General features: G+C 49.1%; 1 protein-coding gene across 2 annotated transcripts in view; it reads right to left on the reverse strand.

Annotated features, from left to right (window-relative positions):
* LOC138283820 (chondroitin sulfate proteoglycan 4-like) overlaps nt 1-18,283 on the reverse strand; it is a 349,745-nt gene that overhangs the window by 149,646 nt on the left and 181,816 nt on the right. The window lies entirely within an intron of this gene.

Here is an 18,283-nt window from a genome sequence, read left to right on the forward strand (position 1 = left end):
ATATTGGTTTAACTGTAGACAGAAAGAAGGTACACCTGACTGTGTCCAGAGCACACATAGACCTAATTATAATCTTACAAGTGTACAAAGCAAGTAATATTTGTGAACTCTTAAAATGCGTTTTAGCTATGTGCAGATTCTGAAGAGACACACTGTGAGTTTCTTTTGTTTACCCCCTTGTGTGCTCACGGCGTAATGGTTACGTCCTTAGGCTACAGCACTGCTGTGCCGAGGGCGTAACCATTACGTCCTGGGACCGACCCAAGGGGGCAGCACCGGCCCCCCCATGGGCCACACACCCACAGGCCCCCACAGAGATCACAGATAAAGACCTTCCCCTGCCACCGCCGAACCCCTCTCAGTGATCTGATGACATCGGCGTGCGCAAGGCGTGCCCACAACATCAGAGCAGGGAATAATATGTGGTGTGTTTTGTGTGGATCCCACAAGGTTTACTTACCTAGAAGTACTTTACTTACCCTCATGCCAAATGCAACCAGTATGCCTGTGATTGATGCTGGGTTGGTGTGCAATAATAGTTTTTTTTTGCTTTTTTTTTGTGCTTTTTACAGTCCATGCTTGCTCTCTCTGTAGTGAACACCTTCTTGCCATCACATCTTTTTGCAAACTGTTCAACTGGTCACTGAGAGAATAATATATGGTGTGTTTTCTGTGGCTCCCACAAGGTGTACTTACCTAGAAGCACTTGTACATGGTTGATTATCAATTACAATTTCAGTTTTTATTTCATAAAGTCATTGGTGAATAAAGTTTTTTTATGAACCATTTACTTATCCTTCGTGCCAAATCCAATCAGTATGCCTGTGATTGACTAGTGTGCGGGTGTGCAAAAATGTTTTGGGGCCAGATGTATCAAAGTATTTTGCATTTGAAAATATTGCGAATCGCAAAATTCTACCATTGCGAATGCTAAATAGCCTTTCCAATTGTATGAAAGGCATTGGCAGTCCCATTTTAGGGAATCGCAATTCTTTGCGATTCCCTAAAATTGTGACTCCAAATAGAGAATCGCAATTGCGATTCCCTAAATATGAAATCGCAAATAGAGATTACCTATTTGCAATGTGATGTCATAAGCACATATATCAAGCATTTCCTAAATGTGAAATGGGCATTTAGGAAATACTATTACCATCAGTTCCAAGTTGATGGTAACTATGGCATTTTTAAAAAAGTCACTAAAAATGCAGTTTTGAAAGTGCCATGTAGTGCACATATGCCTCTAGGGTATGTGTGCACTTCAAATGTGCACAATTAATTTTTGAGGTGCATCAAAGGGGGCCTTAGGCCCTCAGCACCCTTGGTTTTGCATTTCCTAATTTGCTATCCCGAAATAAGAAATCGCAAATTAGCAAATGCAAACCCATAGGAACAAATGGAGTCGCATTTCTTAACAGGGATTCGCTAACAGCGATTGTGACTCTATAGGAATTGCTATTAGGAAATCACTATTTTGCTACATTCATTTTGCATTTCCTAAATAGTGATTGCCTAAAATTAGCTATTTAGGAAATGCAAAATGTAACATTGTTACATCTGGCCCTTGGTGTGTTTTTTGCTTTTTACAGTGTATCCATATTCTCTCTGTAGTGAACACTTTCTTGCCACCACATCTTTTTGGAAACTGGTTACTAAGTAAATAATATGTGGTATGTTTTGTGTGGATCCCACAAGGTTTACTTACCTAGAAGTACTTGTAAATGGTTGATTATGACGCCAGTGGGGAGTGATACCAGGGAGAGGTGGGTGTTGGCAGACTGGAGTGTGGCTTTCACCCACGGCCAGCCAGAGTTCTCACCCGGTGCCCGGTCATAGCATCCCCACCCAGCCAGCTCCAGTCGTAGCTTCCCAACCCTGCCAGGGACCCCCACCATCCAGGGCGCTTTGCCACACGGAGACCCGAGGAAGAGAGCCTGGGGCCCCAGTGGGTGGATTGCAGACCGTTTGGCTCAGTGGTTTTGCAGACCTGTGCCTGCTGGGTCCCTTTCTCTGCAGAGTCCCTGCCGCTCTGTGGAGGGGATTGAGCTTGGTCTGGTGTTTCCAGACAAGCAGCCCAAAGTCACCAAATAGGCCCACCTATGCCCTGATCGACCTTAGTCCAGTCTGGACTCTGCTGAGAGCTTCTTGGAGCTCTCCTGGAATCCTCTTCCAGCCCGGTGCCAGGCGGGAAGGGGGAGCTGGGCCTTCATGCAGGGCTGGTCACTGCTCTAGGTCTGAACCCGGTGGTGGAACATGAGAATCCTTGCCAGTCTGCAGCCACTCTGCCCTGGTTAGTGACTGCCGCCACCATACCGTGGGCTCAGGGTGCTGTCTTTGGGCAGGTGCCTTCCACCTTCCTGGAGCCCAGGTACAGGGAGACAAGGAGGCTTAAGACTGGGCTACCCCATAACCTCTCCCCACCGACCTGCCAGGGATGCCCATTTTCCTCCAGAAAGCCTCCACAAAGTGAGGGCTTACAGAACCCCAGGGGAGACAAAAGTGGGAGTTAGCCCAGTGGCCTCCCCCACTGGCCATCTGGTCGCCTAGGTGGCAGGCCATCTGGTTGTTCAACCCAGCAACCAGATGGTCAGGAACAACTCAGCGACCAGATGGCCCGGGTCAACCAGACAGACAGAGCGATCCCAGCAGCATGGCAGCCATCCCAGCAACAGCCAGCCTGGTGACAACAAGAGCGGCCGTGCACTCTGAGAGCTCCTTCCTGGGGCAACTTGCCTCCCGGAGATTTGTGCGTGCCAGGGAATCCCGCTCTGGCCATCTGGTCGCCCTGGTGACCCGCATGGGATCATGGCCTTCAGCCCTGCACCTGACGGCGTAGGGCAGGAGGTGGAGGCCCCCATGCTGGGTGGTCTAAAAGGGACCCCCTGGGTGTGGTGGTCCCACTCAGGGACAGAGACAAAAGCTTAGTTCAGGGGATGACTTTCAATAAATCACAGTGAGTTAGCTGCTCTGCTACTTGTGAAACCCTGACCCAGAAACAGGTTGGCTACAATTGATTTAGCTCTGGGTGCCCTCACAAACATGCAGTGCACTAAGGCCGATGGAGGCAGCCCCCTTCCGTCTGCGTTTCAGTCCCCAAGCGAGCGGCTCTACACAGCAGGCTAAGAGGCCAGCTAGCCCAGGCCAACCGAGGCTCCACGGCACTGTGGTATTGCTACAGTTTAGGGGAGGATTGTAACTTAGTGGCATTCAGTCATAATCCCACAGACAGTAGCTTTGCCCCACTGTCTCCTCAGCCAAGCACATACACCAAATGTCTGAACTTGCGGTTCCTCTCATACTGAACAGGATTACTACTGCAACAACACATCACCAGCAGGGTAAAACAAACCTGTCTCACGACAGTCTAAACCAAGCTCACGTTCGCCATTAGTGGGTGAACAATCCATGGCTTGGTGAATTCTGCTTCCCAATGATAGGAAGTGCTGACATCGAAGGATCAAAAAGCAACGTCGCTATGAACGCTTGGTCACCACAAGACAGTTATCCCTGTGGTAACTTTTCTGACACCACCTGCTTGAAACCCAAAAAGTCAGAAGGATCATGAGGCCCTGCTTTCACGGTTTGTATTTATACTGAAAATGGAGATCAAGCAAGCTTTTGTCCTTCTGCTCCACAGGAGTTTTCCATCCTCCCTGAGCTTGCCTTAGGACACCTGCATTATTGTCTGACAAGTGTATCGCACCAGTCAAACTTCCCACCTGCCACTGTCCCCGGGGTGGGTCGTGCCCAGCAGGCGCTGGGCACTTGGAGCCAGAGGTGAGAATACCACGGGGCCCACTCCCCCCACCTCACCAGGTAAGTGAAAAAATTACATGAGTAGTAGTATTTCACCTGTGGCCTGAGGGCCTTCCACTTATCCTACACCTCTCATGTCTCTTTACAGTGCCAGACTAGAGTCAAGCTCAACAGGAACTTCTCTTTCCGCTGATTCTGCCAAGCTTAATCCCATGGCTGTAGTTTCGCTAGATAGTAGGTAGGGACAGTGGGAATCTCGTTCATCCATTCAGGCATTTGGCTATTCCAGTACCACCATGTGGTGGCTCATTCTGGGTTATTTTGCCCATCAGCGTCAAATCGGTTTTGGTTCCAACATCACAATGGCTGTTCTGGTGTACAGCTACAATTAAAGCTGTCCTCACTGGAACATGAATCACATATTGGGTAGAGACAGTACACCCTCAGTACTTCTCTAACAATATACACTGTCTAAATCCTTAAGAATTGAAGTGTTATTAGTATGTCATTAGTAACCAATAATGAAATCTACACTGATTATGTGTAAGCAATTACTTTATGGCTAGTCTTAACTACCACACAAATCAACTTTAATAAGAACTGTACCAAAATTTTACACACTCAGAACATATATATATATATATATATATATATATATATAGTAAAGGTGAACTATTTCTAATACTATTATTAACTGTAAACATGATAACTATACTAAACTGTGTGTGTAAATATAACCACTATATTAATAGAAGATACGTGTAATGCAATATCTGAGATATGTGTAGTACAGTAGGTAGAATGATTAATTGTCCATGAATACTTGGCACATTTTTAGAGTGCCCATCAAAGTAGTCAGGCATACATTCTTTTTGAAAAGGTAAAACATTTGTAGTCCAAGATCAGCCAAAGCGACATGATTACATTCAGGCCAGATAATACAACATCCATGAAATTTAACATAAATTTCGTTTGTGAGGTTTTTAATTTCTTGTGATAGGACTTTACAATATTTGATTTTACTCTAAAATGATTCTTCATGGGAGTTTTGTGAGTTTTCATAAAAAATTGAAATGTCAGTCACTACAGCAGTCCCATCTTTTGTGAACACTACGTCTGTTTTTTTTAGTTCACCTTGGTTGTTTCTATCATGAGGTTCCCTATACATCATCCGTCCACATCTTTTTTGCTCTGTGAATGAGTAGTTCTAATATTTAGATGTGTCTTATGATCCTTGTGTCTTTGGTTTTGGGACAAGTACCAGATATGTGAGCAATTATCTCAAAGGCATCTTTACAGTACTTGCATTTTGTGAAGGTTCCGTTTCTTCCTCTTGAAATAGTTTCTCTAGTATATTGAACATTTGCTCTCAACATAAATGTAGCTATGTATTGTTTTTTTCTGTGTGTTTCCTAATCCAGAAATTGGATGTTGGATTGTTTTCCAGATACTTAATGCCATCACCTTGGACGGGGAGATTTTTCAATTTTTTTTCAAATTCTTCCTTTCTCCAGTCATATGTGGCTAACAATTATAGATCATAGCTCAGAAATCTACTATCCAAGATAGTTAATTTGTGTGTTTTGATCAATGTTGTCATTTATTATTTCACCTGCCTGTATATAGGGATGAGCCATGTATAAATCTGGAGTTCCTCTAAAATATAGAAAATTTTTGAGCTTGTTTAGTCCTATTGTACATAATTTAGGTAGCTTCCATTTCACCTTTTAGAGTAAAGGAGACCATCACATAGGTATGCAGGTAGATGTAGAAAGTGTTTGACCTATTTCTTAATTGTCTGATCCAAAATGATGAGAGTTTTTGCTTCATTGCCTATCATTTCCAGTTTGAATGACAGCTTAGGGACCAGAAATTGACATAGTATTTCAACTTTTTCTGTGGGCGTGAGTGGTAGTTTTTTTAGCCTAGCCTATGAGAACCTCATTTTCTATGCTGTTTCCTGTGTGTCTAGTGTGTGGATCAAAGTTCAATCCGAGGTATCTCTCAGTGTCACCTGGATTAATAATTTCAATATTTTGTTTCTTGAATTGTCATAGTTTGTAGTTATTCACCATGATTTTGTAGGAAATGGCTCCTTGTTTGCAGTATCCCCCCACTTTTTGCCTGATACTGATGCTGGCTTGAGTGCTGGGATACTGCTAACCAGGCCCCAGCACCAGTGTTCTTTCCCTAAAAATGTACCATTGTTTCCACAATTGGCACACCTCTGGCATACAGATAAGTCCCTTGTAAAAGGTACCAGAGGTACCAAGGGTCCTGTGACCAGGGATGGTCCCTAAGGGCTGCAGCATGTGTTGTGCCACCCTAAGAGACCCCTCACCTAACACATGGACACTGCAAGTACAGACTGTGAGGGTCATTCTGACCCTGGCGGCCGGTGGCCGCCAGGGCCACCGACCACGGGAGCACCGCCGACAGGCTGGCGGTGCTCCAATGAGCATTCTGACCGCGGCGGTTCAGCCGCGGTCAGAAGCGGAAAGTCAGCGGTCTCCCGCTGACTTTCCGCTGCTCATTGGAATCCTCCATGGCTGCGGAGCGCGCTCCGCAGCCATGAGGATTCTGACCCCCCCTACCGCCATCCAGTTCATGGCGGGAAAGCCGCCATGAACAGGATGGCGGTAGGGGGGGTCACGGGGCCCCCTGCCGTGCCCATGCCAATGGCATGGGCACGGCAGGGGCCCCTGTAAGAGGGCCCCAAAATGTATTTCACTGTCTGCCTTGCAGACAGTGAAATACGCGACGGGTGCAGTAGCACCCGTCGCACCTTCCCACTCCGCCGGCTCGATTACGAGCCGGCATCCTCGTGGGAAGGTCGTTTTCCCCTGGGCTGGCGGGCGGTTTAACTGGAACCGCCCGCCAGCCCAGGGGAAAACTCGTAATACCCGCCGCGGTCTTTTGACCGCGGCGCGGTAATTTGGAGGGCGGGATCCTGGCGGGCGGCCTCCGCCGCCCGCCAGGGTCATAATGAGGCCCTGTGTGTGTTGGTGGGGAGAAAAAGGCAAAGTCAACATGGCATCCCCCTCAGGGTACCAGTCACACAAAATACTGCCTGTGGCATAGGTGAGTCACCCCTCTAGCAGGTCTTGCAGCCCTAAGTCAGAGTGCACTATACCACAGGTGAGGGTATAGCTGCATGAGCAATATGCCCCTACAGTGTCTAAGTCCATTCTTAAACATTGTAAGTGCAGTGTGGCCATATTAGGTATATGGTCTGAGAGTTTGTCAAAACAAACTCCACAGTTCCATAATGGCTACCCTGAATACTGGGAAGTTTGTTATCAAACTTCTCAGCACAATAAACCCACACTGTTGCCAGTGTTGGACTTATTAAAACATGCACACAGAGGGCATCTTAGAGATGCCCCCCGTATCTTACCCAATCCCTAGTGTAGGACTGACTGGTCTGTGTGAGACTGCCACTAAGAGATGAGTTTCTGACCCTGTGGGGTGAGAGCCTTTGTGCTCTCTTAGGCCAGAAATAAAGCCTGCTCTGGATGGAGGTGCTTCATACCTGCCCTCTGCAGGAACTGTAACACCTGATGGAGGCCTCGTGGTACAGTGCTCCAGGGCACTCCAGCTAGTGGATATGGCCGCCCCCCGGACAAAGCCCCACTTTGGGCGGCCAGTTCAGTGGGAAACTTTAGAAAAACAAGGAGGAGTGACCACTTCAGCTGGGACCACCCCTAAGGTGTCCAGAGCTGAAGTGACCCCCTCCCTGCAGAATCCTCCATCTTGGGTTGGAGGACAGGGACCCATAGGGATAGGAATGTGCCCCCCTCGCCAAAGGGAGAAGACACAAGCAAGGAGGGTGTACCCACCCTCAGGGACAGTAGCCATGGGCTACTGCCCTCAGACCCCTAAAATGCCTGAAGCTTGTATTTAAGGGCTCCCTGAACCAGGCTAGTCAGATTTCTGATAACCTTACAAGAAGAAGAAGGACTCCCAAGCTGACAACTCCGCAGAGAAGAGAAGGAGACAACAACTGACTCAGCCCCAGCCCTACCAGCCCATCTCCTGCTTCAAAAAGCTGCAAAAGAAGAGCAATGCGTTTTGCAGGACAAGAGACCCCTGAAAAGCCTCCAGAGGACTGCCTGCATCACAGAGGACCAAGACACTCCTGTGGACAGCGGACCTGTCCAACAAGAAAGAAGAAGAAACTGCTTCTAAAGGACTCCCCCCTCACTCCAGAAGCATTAGTCCTAAACCATTCTGCACCAGACGCCCACGGCCCATGTCCAGGTGGCCTAACTAGCCAGAGAGGATCCCCAGGCGATTCTGTGCAGACCTCTTTATCCCTCCACGACGACGCCTGCAGAGGGAATCTCGAAGACCCCTGACTGCCTGGGACAAAGCTATCCGACGCCTGGAAAAGCACTGCACCAGCAGCCCCCAGACTCAAGAGAAACCAACCACCAATGTAGCTATGACCATCCTCCCTAACCAGTTGGTGGCTTGCCCGAGACACTCCCCTGTGCCTTGCCTGCAGCGCCTAAGTGACCCCCAGGGTCCCCTCATAGAGTTCCACTAGAAACCCAACGCCCTGTTTGCACTCTGTACCTGGCCACCCATGTGCCGCTGAGAGTGTGGGATTGGTGCCTACTTGGGGCCTCTCCAGTGCTCCTTTAAACCCCCCTGGTCTGCCCTCTGACAGTGTGGATACTTAACTGCAACCAGACTGGAACCAGAGTACCCCTTGTCTCCATAGGGGCCCACATTATTTTGGCTCTTGTTCGACTTCTACACCTAACCGGCCCATGTTGCTGGGTGCTCAAGGTTATCTTGAACCCCCAATGGTGGGCTACCTATGCCACAGAGACTAAACCTGTAAGTTTGTTACTTACCTCAGAAACTGTACTTTACTTTTCGGCCCGAGGAACTGTTGAAAATTACACAGTCTACTTTTAAAATAGCTTTTTGACATTTTAAAGAAAACTGTATGTATTGTCCATTTGATTCCTATGCAAAGTACCTTTCATTTAATGTACTTACCTGCAAACTGAATCTTGTGGTTCCAGAAATAAAGTGACAAAATAAATTTTTCTATATAAAATCCTATTGGTCTGGAGTTAAGTCACTGAGTGTGTGTTTCTTCTATTGCTTGTGTATGTACAACAAATGCTCAACACTACCCTCTGATAAGCCTAACTGCTCAACCGCACTACCACAAATAGAGCAATAGTATTATCTATTTTTGCCTCTTTCAAGCTTCTGGGGAACCCCTGGACTCTGTGCACACTATAGCTCATTTTGATATAGTTTATACAGAGCCATCTTTCTACATGGCTTATGAACAAAATGTGTTTTCTTTACATTTTTCAATTATTTTTAGATTTGTACTCATTCCTTCCCATGTGTTGCTGAGTACTGAAATGTCATCAGCACAGGCCAGAGAGGTGATTTGCTCGATAAGTCCATCAGATCCGAATGTAAAGCCCTTGACGTTCTTTTAAAGATCACATATTAACAGATCCATGGCAATATTAAATAGCAAAGGAGACAATGAGTCTCATTGTTTAACTCCAGGTCTTATTGTTAAATCTGGTGCAGACTAGTTGTTTTTACCCTTGAAATAAGTAGTTTAGTCTGTATATGTCTTTAAACGGATATCTTATGTATGACGGAACTCAGTGTCTTTAGAGACTCTGTAAAATATGACCATGGCTGACAGAGTCAAAAGCTTTAGAAAGGTCTATGAACACCACTGCACATGACTGTTTATTCTTTCGTGCTCCTTTAATTACATTTTGAACCTGAGTCAAATTTTTGAGACATCCTCTTACTTTCATGAAACCTTTTTGTCTATTGTTAAGGTCAACAAATAAAGTGAGTCTTTGGTGACTATTTTTGTGAGTAGCTTCATGAATGTTATATCAATTGCAGTCGGTCTCCAATTACGTATTTTGTCTAGCTCACCAATTGGCACATTTTTAGGAATTAAGATTGAACGGTTTCTCTTTATACAATCTGTAACCCTTCTCATAGTCAACCAAGTCAATAGCATTTTGGGCAGCATCCTGGGTTCTTTATTGTGTACTTTGAGCAGATCATTTAGGCCAATACTGTCTATTAAAATTGGAGTCTTCAAATGTGTGTGATACTTCGAGCAGTGTGATTTCCTTACATAGATTTTCCTAATCCCATTCCTCTGGTATTTTGTTAATAGGAATGAATTTGGGACTTGTCTTATTTTCTTTCTCAATAATGTTTTTGCAATATTGAAAGATATCATCAGCTCTGATTTGGTGGGTGGCATCATCTGCATCTTCTGCACTATCTGTGATTAATCTGGCAATTTTCTTTTTGTCTTTTTTAAACACTGCCTGGTATTCCTTGTAGCTGCCATTTGCTTTGGTATATCTTTTTTTATTGGGTTTTCATTTTGCTTGTCCTTTTTAGAAATTTTAGTTTGAGCTGGGGTACTCTGCTGTTCTTCCTGAGCAGTATTCATAAGTTTATTGCCAGTTTCAATTGGTTGTTCATTGCGATTGACTGGCCTTGGATTAATATCATTGGTTTTTCAGATATGTAACTCACAATTTCTTACAATTAGTCCACAGCAGCTTCCTGATGCTGCACGTTTTTTAAATATCTTTGAACTTCTGATATTCTGTCATTCAGATCATTAAAGCTAATGATTTTAGCTGCCCTTTTTCTGTTAATAAAGTCTTTGCGCCTTGCTTTTGTTGTTACCTCCAGTAATTCAGGTTCATCATTGGTGTCATTTTCGGTGTTATGGGATGACTGCTGTACATCCATTGCCTGTTTTTTTCTTTTAACCCTTCGATCTCTTCATTTCTCTGCAATTTGTCTCCTGTTTTTGTTGGTAGAGTGCACAACCATGAGTGCATAATATTTCTTTTATTTATGTATACTTTTTCTAGTACCGCCAGTAGCAACAGTTATTACTGTGACCAAAGTTTGGATGGTGTACTGTTAGCTTGAGCTGGCAGCCTATCATTGTTTTGTACTTTAGAATGTCATGCCTTACGTGTTGCAACATCCCAATTTTCCTTACGAATCAGAGTTCACAATAGCTACAGAGGAACTGCAGCTCTCCTTTCCTGGGTCTACCCTTGCATTTTGCATAATGACATGCAATATTGTGAAATTCGGATTCTTTATCACACTTGGAGCAGTATGTTTTCAGGCAGAATACCTTGTGTTTGTTAGTGACATGTTTTCTTAACACTTTGAATGTGCCCATAAAGTCTCCACACAAATCACAGCTATACCTGTCGTTAGGATATTTCCAATAAGTGACTATTTTGGTAAAGTCACTTTTTTTTTCATTTGGTTTGGCCTTGATTTCATATACATCTGAGACTTTCACATTTTTAGGTCATTGTATAGTTCTTGGCTGACGAGGCTATGAATTCAATGCTTTCCTTGAGGTCTAAATTGTCCTCATTATCTGATAGTACAGCAGGTGTACATTTTGCTATTGTGTGATTTGATTCAATGTTGTCAATTGTGTTGTTAGATCTAAAATTAAATTCGACAAGATCGGTTAGGAGGTTAACAATACCTGAAAAAGACAGCACCTCCTTTTGCCATCTTAGCATGGCTTTTAATATCCAGGAACTACCCCATCTGGTATTGAGATCCTTTGCTTCACCATTTCTGAATATCATGCTCACGGCCATACAGAACCTTGTTTGGAGTAGCCCTATAGCATTGCTACTCGGAGAGTATAGTAGTATAGAGATAGTTATCAGCGGGACCACTAGGAGGTAAAGGCTACTACGACTTACAAGAGGTTAAGAGAGTCCTAGTTACTCCTGCATTTTACCCGCGCTTCACAGAATTTCTTCACTTTCACATTCAGAGCACTGGGCAGAAATCACATTGTGTCAACACCCTCCTAGGGCCTTTGCAATGCTTTGTTTTAATTAAACAGTCAATTTCCTCTGGTCCAACTGCTGTTCAAATGGAACCCTTCTCCACTTTGGCCTTCAAAGTTCTCATCTAAATATTTGCTATTATCACCAAGATTTTGCATCTGCGGCAGCTCCACTCGGGCTCTCGCGCCGGGCTTCCATTGGTGCCGCAGTGGCCCTCCTACTCATCGCGGCTTAGCCCCCGTGGCACTCAGCACTGGCGACCGTTTAGTATCGGCCAGACACTCCAGCGCCATTCATTTTCAAGGCTAGTTGATTCAGCAGGTGAGTTGTTAAACACTCCTCAGTAGATTCTGACTTTCATGGCCACGGTCCTGCTGTCTATTTCTGGGGTCTGATGAGCGTCGGCATCGGGTAACTTAACCCAGCATTTGCTTCATCCCACAACGCCAGTTCTGCTTACCAAAAGTGGCCCACTAGGCACTCGCATTCTATGCCCCACTCCGCGTCAACGAGCCGGGCTTCTTACCCATTTGAAGTTTGAGAATAGATCGAGATTGTTTCAGCCCTAAGACCTCTAATCACTTGCTTTACCAGATAAAATTGGGGTTTCAGAGGGCCAGCTCTCCTAAGGGAAACGTTGGAGGTAACCAGCTACTAGATGGACCGCTATGGACCTCCATCAGAGTTTCCCCTGGCTTTGCCCCGCCCAGGCATAGCTCACCATCTTTCGGTCTTATTATACATGCTCATGCTCCACCAGGCTGATGGAGCAGGCAAGATGGCCAGTGGAATGCCCGCCGCTGGGTTTGCGGCAGGATCCCATATCAGCTGGCGCACGCTGGCCCTCACCTTCATTGTACCACAAGGTTTCGCTCAGCCTTCTGACTCACGCACATGTTACACTCTTTGGTCCATGTTTCAAGACGGGTCAGGTGGGTAACCGACATCGCCGCAGACCCCTGGCACCCAGGGCAGGCTTCCCCATCCCAGTGCACCCCAAGGGTTGGCCAGGGGCAATTGCTGGAGGAGGGCACGAAGGTGGTAGAATCTCCCTCGGCCACGCAGGCATGGTAAAGCTGTTGCCATGGGGGCTGTAACACTCTGTGCTGGGGCAGAGAGACACCTGCCACCCTAAAGCCTTCCCAGCTGACCAAGAGCAAATGCACCCTGCAGGGGTCGGTGCACACCCGCAAAGGGGATCCTTCATCCTGGGCGACCAACCATCCCACCATGGTGAATTCTCCAGGCAGACGACACTGATCCCACCCATTGACCTCTCAACTGTTTCACCCCCTCTTGAACTCTCTCTTCAAAGTTATTTTCAACTTTCCCTTATGGTACTTGTTGGCTAGCGGTCTTGCGCCCATATTTAGCCTTAGATTGAGTTTATCACCCACTTTGGGCTGCATTCCCAAGTAACCCAACTCTGAGAAGACCCGATCTCAGTGCACCCGGAGCCGCTACCAGCCTAACACTGTCCACAGGGTGAGCCTCTATCACAAGGACTTTGGCCCCTGAGTGACACCGGGGAGTCAATCTACTGTACCCCACATTCCCTCTTGCCGGGGGAGGATTCGGCATTGGGCTCTTCCTTCTTCACTTGCCTGGTTAGTTTCTTTTCCTCCAATTAGTAATATGCTTAAATTCAGCGGGTCGCCATCTCTGATCTGAGGTCGTAGTCAGATGCTGAAGTGCTAGGGGAGCCGAGACCACCAGCCACTGGAATGGAGGTACACCGCTGCAGGAGACAGAGGTCACAGCAGCACACCCTTTTTCCTACATCAGAGACCAAGTCCTGTGGGGCAAACAGTTCCCGCGGGCATGGCAGGGGATATTGGCCTTCCCCCCCCGGAAACTGGTCAAAGAGGTGGGTGCCCAAAGCAGTGCACAACGGCAGCTGTGGGACAACATAGACAGCCACACGTGTCACGCAGGTAGGCACCCCGGGATGTGCCCAGGGTAACCCTGTTGCCTGCATTCCGCCAAGTTGGGGTGGCAAGGTGAGGCACGCCAGGGGTGTACCTCCATGTCAGGACCAGGGGGTAGGATCTTGTTGCGGGTGATCGAGGGTCTGACCTTGGAGTAGGGGGGACGAAGGGAGCAGAGCTATTATGCAATGGCCCAAACCACACCCCAGGAAATCCCAGGGGTGATTGACAATCAGGTGAACCTCAGGCAGGCGTAACCCCAGGAGGAACCATTTGAAGTGTTGATGATCAATGTGTCCCGCAAGTCACACCAATTCTTGCAGCTAGCTGTGTTCTTCATCGACACACAAGCCAAGTGATCCACTGCCAGGGGTTACAAGGAACTTTTCACAATGTTCGCCCACCTGCATGTGCAGATAAGGCAGTAGGAAGGCAGCACCACCTGTCCACTGACCACGTCGCAAAATGGCCCGGCACCCCGTCATAATTCCTCTCTGGGAGTCAGCCTCCATGATTCGAAGAACGTTTCCAAATGCTCAGCCTGGGAGGCTCCCCACAAGCAAGGGGGGGCTCCCAAAGTGGTGGGGTGGTCAGGCAGCTCCACTGCTGCTGGTCCCTCCTGGAGGACCATGAAGGACCGCACAAGTCTTTAAACCCTCAGCCCAGCAGCACAGGACCAGGATGTGCTGGGTACATGACAACGAGGGAGGGTCACCTCACCTGCATGCCAGCTATCCACCACTGGGTCTCGACCCCTACAAGTTGAGAGCCATCGGGTTCAGGCGATGGCCCTGAGCCATGCCTGTGGGCTGGGGGATATCCCACCTCCTGCCCTGGTCGAAGGTGCTTGAAGGGAAGGTACACCCCCCACCCCCAGCACACCCCCTGCCAAGGTGAGCCAGGGTCTCCTTGCAGCCCTAGCTCCTTCTCATCCAGGCCCCCTGCCACCCAAGAAGGGTCTCTCCTCAGTCACCTGAAGCCTGGGCGGGTTGGAAATGGGGCACGGAGGAGCCCAGGCAGCAGGGCCTTCAGGGATGGTCCTAGCCTGGAGAGGTACTGCAATTCAGTTTCCCTCCCAGGGTCACGCCGAGTTAGTGTGGGTTCCATTTCAGGAGGGTTTTCGGTTGTGCTGCTCCCAGGGGGGGCCAAGGCTGGGGAGCATGCTCCCCCTCCCGGGTCCCTCCCGTGTAGGACTGTTGGGTCGTCCTGGGTGGAGGAGCCTACCCCACACCTGGTCCTCTTCCTGGTGCCCGGGGGGGGGGCCGTGGTCTGCTCCGCCTGCCAGGGCACACAACAGGAGGGCCAGGCATTGTGCCAAGTTTGATCATCTTCTGGCACTCCACCAGAGCCATTGCTGACCCCGGCAGGGCCGATACGAGGACCTCACTAAAACATCCAATCCGTACTAGCGACGGGCGGTGTGCACAAAGGGCGGGGACTTAATCAACAAGAGCTTATGACCACACTTACTGGGAATTCCTTGTTCATGGGAAATAATTACAATCCCCATCACCAACAGGGTTCAGCGGGTTACCAGCACCTGTCGGCGAAGGGTAGACACACGCTGATCCGTTCAGTGAAGCGCGTATGCAGTCCCAGACATCTAAGGGCATCACAGACCTGTTATTGCTTGATCTTGTGTGGCTGAACGCCACTTGTCCCTCTAAGAATTTGGATGCCGAAAGCTGGGGGTTGTGTAACTTGTTAGCATAGAGGAGTCTCATTCGTTATCGGATTTAACCAGTCAAATCGCTCCACCAACTAAGAACGGCCATGCACCACCACTGACAGAATCGAGAAAGAGCTATCAATCCTTTCTGTGTCTGGGCCAAGTGAGGTTTCCCCACATTGAATCAAACTAAGCCACAGGCTCCACTCTTGGTTGTGCCCTTCCATGAATTCCTTTAAGTTTCAGCTTTGCAACCATACTCCCCCCAGACCCCAAAGACTTTGGTTTCCCAGAAGCAGCTCTGAGGATCATGGGAATAACGCCACCAGATCGCTAGTCGGCATCATTTATGGTCGGAACTACGACAGTATCTGATCGTCTTAAAACCTTTGACTTTTGTTCTTTATTAATGAAAACATACTAGGCAAATGCGTTCACTTTGGTTCGTCTTGTGCCGGTCTAGGAATTTCACCTCTAGCGGTACAAAACAAATGCCCCCGGCTGTCCCTCTTAATGATGGCCCCAGTACCCAAAACCAACAAAACAGAACCAGAGTCCTATTACATTATTCCTAGTTGAAGTATTCAGGCAACCGGCCTGTTTCAATACTCTAATTTTTTCAAAGTGAACACTTCAGATCACCAGGACACAGTCAAGAGCATCAAGTGGATGCCGAGAGGCAGGGGCTGGGACAGGCAGTAGCTCACCTCAAGGCAGACCAACAGCTCAATCCCAAGATTAAACTATGAGCTTTTTAACTGAAGCAACTTTAATATATGCTGGTACCAGTCTTGCTCTCCAATGGATTCTCGTTAAAGGATTTAAAGTGTACTCATTCCAATTACAGGGCCTCAAAAGATTCCTGTATTGTTATTTTTCATCACTACCTCACCAAGTCGGGAGTGGGTAATTTACACACCTGCTGCCTTCTTTGGATGTGGTAGCCATTTCTCAGGCTTCTTCTATGGAGTCAAACCAATTCCCTGTTACCCGTGGTCACCATGGTAGGCACAGAAAGCTGGGGAGGACAGGGTGGTTACATGGGCACCGGCTGGCACCAGACGTCTCCACGGGAGAGAGATGGGCAGGCCACGGCACAGCCTGAGACACAGGGCTGCCTGCTGGCCTGAGATGGCAGGGACACCCCATGGAACAGTCATTCCGAGTTGCTGTGGAAATGCGCTGGGTGGAGGAGGGCAACATCGCGGTGTGCAGGTGCCCGGACTGTCAGGCGGCCTCCGGGACCTGGCACCACCTGACCCCTTCCACTCTGATTGGATCGCTGGAGGGACACAAGCTGTCGGGCTGCTTGGCCTTTACTCTAACGGGTAGGGGAAGGGCCACCACAAACGGCAGCCCTCGAGTCGGACAGCCAGTGGCGAGGTTTTAGCTCTTTCCTAGAAACAACAGATAAAGCTGGCCAAGCAGTCGATCCAAAAACGGACCAAGCGTGCCCAACGAATCAGAGTACAGTGCTGGTCAGACCTTCTCCCCTGCTTGGGGACTGGCCGCCCTGCCCGGGGATGTCAGTTTGCTCTCGGGGAAGCCAAGTTCGGAGGACAGAGCCATCGAACAGGGTTTCGAAGGGGGCATTCACCCAGGCAGCACCCAATCAAGAACCACTGGACCACAAGAGGGTATGGAGTACCCTATCCCTAGTTATCTGGAGGAAGATTACACCCCTTCCTTGTACTCTGTGCATGCCAAAGGACGAAAGGGACCGTTGGTGAGAATGCACCTGACCTCCTGGATCCTGGCTGGGCTTGAGGAAGCAAATGAGCCCTCAACTGGACTCCCGGGGCAGCCTGGCCATCTGGATGTGCCATAGAAATGCACAGAGCACGACTAAATGCCCCGGGGTCTCAAAGCGACCAGATGGCCGGGCTCATCTGGTCACACAGGGCTGCGAGGGGCTACCAGACAGACCTCCAAGCTGGGGCACGTAGGCCTCTTTACACACCAGTGAAGCCCTCCTGGGTCATGTGGGACCCTGTCCCAGGCGCTTTGCGACCAGGCGGTTTGGAGGACAAAGCCCAGGATGGGGGCTCCAACCCTGGGACCCATGGGACCCACCTGGTACCCGTGAACCCGAACCGGCAAGGGAAGCCTCCCTGGGCCCGGTAGACTCCCAGTCCCGGGCCCTTTGCAGTGCGGCAGGCTGGAGCAAGGGAGCACATGGCCCAGGTCGGGGATCCTGAACATGCCCATGCAAGAGAGGCTTCCCCGGACACCGTCCCAGGTGCCTTGTCATGCGGTGGGCCGGACAAAAGAGCCCAGGATGGGGGATCCCATCCCAGTACCCGGATGAGCCCTGGCCCAGGGCTTGGATGGGACCCCTGAACCTGAACAGGCAGGGAAAGCCTCCCCAGTCCCGGTGGCCTCCCAGGTTCAGGCTCTTCAGGGTACAGGAGGCTGGGGGTGCCCGCCACAGGGCCAGGTCGGAGCTAATTGAACATGCCCACACAGAAGAGGCCTCCATCACACTCAGTCTTGGCCACCTTGCCACGCAACAGGCTGGAGGACGGAGCCTAAGATGGGGGCTCCTACCCCAGGGCCCTGGAACCTGATCTGGCAGGGGAAGCCTTCTTGCGAGCGATGGACTCCCAGGGAGCAGCCCTTCAGGTTATGGCAAGCTGGAGGAAAGGAGCGCCTGCCCCAAGGCCCAGCAGTGGCCTGGGGCCTGGTCTGGGTTCCTGAACACACCCATGCAGGGGAGGTCTCCCTGGACCCAATCCTGGGCACCTTGCTACACAGCAGGCTGGAGGACGAAGCCCAAGACAGGGCCTCCCACCCCAAGGCCTGCTGGAATCCTGGCCCAGGGCCCATCTGGGGCCCCCGAACCCAAACCAGCAGGGAAAGCCTCCGCAGGCCTGGTGGACTCCCAGGCCTGGGCCCTCCATGGTACAGCAGACTGGAGAATTGGAGCGCCTGTCCTAGGGCCTAAGGGTAGGCAGTGAGCGCTGCTCCGCTGGGGGAGTTTTTGGCACTCCACGCTCGCTTGGAGCACAGAGTTTGGCCAAAAAACTCTGCAAGCCCTGCAGCGGCCCTCACCACACAAGTGTTATGGG

Source organism: Pleurodeles waltl, chromosome 1_1, assembly GCF_031143425.1.
Source record: "Pleurodeles waltl isolate 20211129_DDA chromosome 1_1, aPleWal1.hap1.20221129, whole genome shotgun sequence".
In the NCBI taxonomy this organism is placed as follows: domain Eukaryota; kingdom Metazoa; phylum Chordata; class Amphibia; order Caudata; family Salamandridae; genus Pleurodeles; species Pleurodeles waltl.